At 40.7% G+C, this 1,606-nt stretch overlaps 1 long non-coding RNA gene across 1 annotated transcript; it reads left to right on the forward strand.

Moving 5' to 3' along the window:
* The first annotated feature begins 405 nt into the window (after positions 1-405).
* LOC140531074 (uncharacterized) lies at positions 406-1,312 on the forward strand. The gene is made up of 2 exons (XR_011976258.1): positions 406-492; positions 874-1,312. It is a non-coding gene; the product is annotated as an uncharacterized lncRNA (long non-coding RNA).
* Positions 1,313-1,606: the final 294 nt, after the last annotated feature.

Genomic DNA, 1,606 nt, shown 5'->3' on the forward strand with positions numbered 1-1,606 from the left:
AAAATTGTGTGAAAATAAATGTTAAAAGTTAAATTAAAAAAAAAAAAAAGAAAACAAAGGACAATTGCAACAAACCTATTACCACCATAATCTGGCTCATCACCTATTATCACCCTCTACATGCTCTACACAAACAAGTCTATTTCTTGTTTTTGTTCACGTTTTCTTGTGCTAGGATGATGTCACAATGGAGAGAATTCTGGGCCTGGAGTCAGGAAGACTGAGTTCAAATCTAACTTCAGACACTTATTAACTGTCTGATCCGAGGCAAGTCACAATCTCTGCCTCAGTTTCCTCAGCTGTAAAATTGGGATCATATAATGGCACTTACCTATTAGGGTTGTTGTGAGGATAACATATGATAATATTTAAGTGCTTTACAGCTTAAAGTGCTACATAAATTCTATTATTGTTATTATATCAGGTATTAAATTGATTTACATGAGTCGTCCCCTGGAAGTATGTCCCCTGGAGCTGCCTTGGAAACGTCTGGTAAGTGCAGGGACATAATGACTCAGTGTTTGGGCCTTACTTTTGGCAGTGATAGCCTTTCTGGTTCTTTCCAGCCTTGAGATGGTGAAAGGGATTGCCACCTTGAGATGATAAAGCAGCCCTGAGTGGGAAGAACCTGACTCAGTGGATATTTTAAAGAGAGGGACCCGACCTTCAAGGCTCTCTTCCTTTCTGGATGATCATGTCAGGACTGTTTTGAGCTACTTCCCAGGAGGGATGGGGGTGGTTCATGCTATTCCCCAATCCCAGTCACTCTGCAAAGTGGGTGCATGGCATCAAAATCACATGTCTCATGTCCTGCCAAGACAAGACCAAGCCAGAATCTTGATTGCCTTTTTTTATGTTCTTTCCTGATCTTAGATGAATGCATAGTTATTGTTAGAAGGATATGTCCAAGCTTGAAAGTGACCTGATGAGTCTGAGAAGTGCAGAGGTCTTGGATTCTTTTGGTCAAAACCAACTGTTGGCAGAGAAGAGAGTTCCCAGTTATTATTCCAGTGCCCTCAGAGAAGATGACCACCAATCAGAGAACTGGACCATTTAACAGAAGATTTAGACTGGAGTCTGCATGGACAGTGCAAAGCTGAGGTAAAATGTGGAATGCCTATTTCACCAGCCTCACAAGTGCCTTTATGTCTTAATTAGGTTAATCAATCACCTTCCCAAGACAGTATAACGGTAGTTATAAGTTGTTTCTGAATCCTGTGTTAAGTTGTTCTGTCGACATGCACTTTATGTCTATCAGCCTTTCTTTTGTGTGTAGGAAATAAATATAGTCCCATATCTGATTTACATTATACATGGAATCTCACTTCCTCACTTTGGGGACTCAGTCATGAACTGAAAAATAAACCTTAAGCAGTTTTCCTTGAGGCATCAGATTGAGGCTCTTAGTGAGCCAACGAGTATGAAGAAAGGAAGCCTAACCCTCCCATCAGAGTCCAGACTCATTCTAGGACCAAACCTGGTTGGATCAGATGCACAAGTCCAGAAGAGGAGGTTAGCAGTGGTTAATATTGTTGTGCTTGCAATGCCCACCCCTTTCTTTTCATTTATATTGAATTACTAACCATACTCTAAAGGTCAGCTCTAA

The sequence above is a fragment of the Notamacropus eugenii genome, chromosome 3, assembly GCF_028372415.1.
Source record: "Notamacropus eugenii isolate mMacEug1 chromosome 3, mMacEug1.pri_v2, whole genome shotgun sequence".
In the NCBI taxonomy this organism is placed as follows: Eukaryota; Metazoa; Chordata; class Mammalia; order Diprotodontia; family Macropodidae; genus Notamacropus; species Notamacropus eugenii.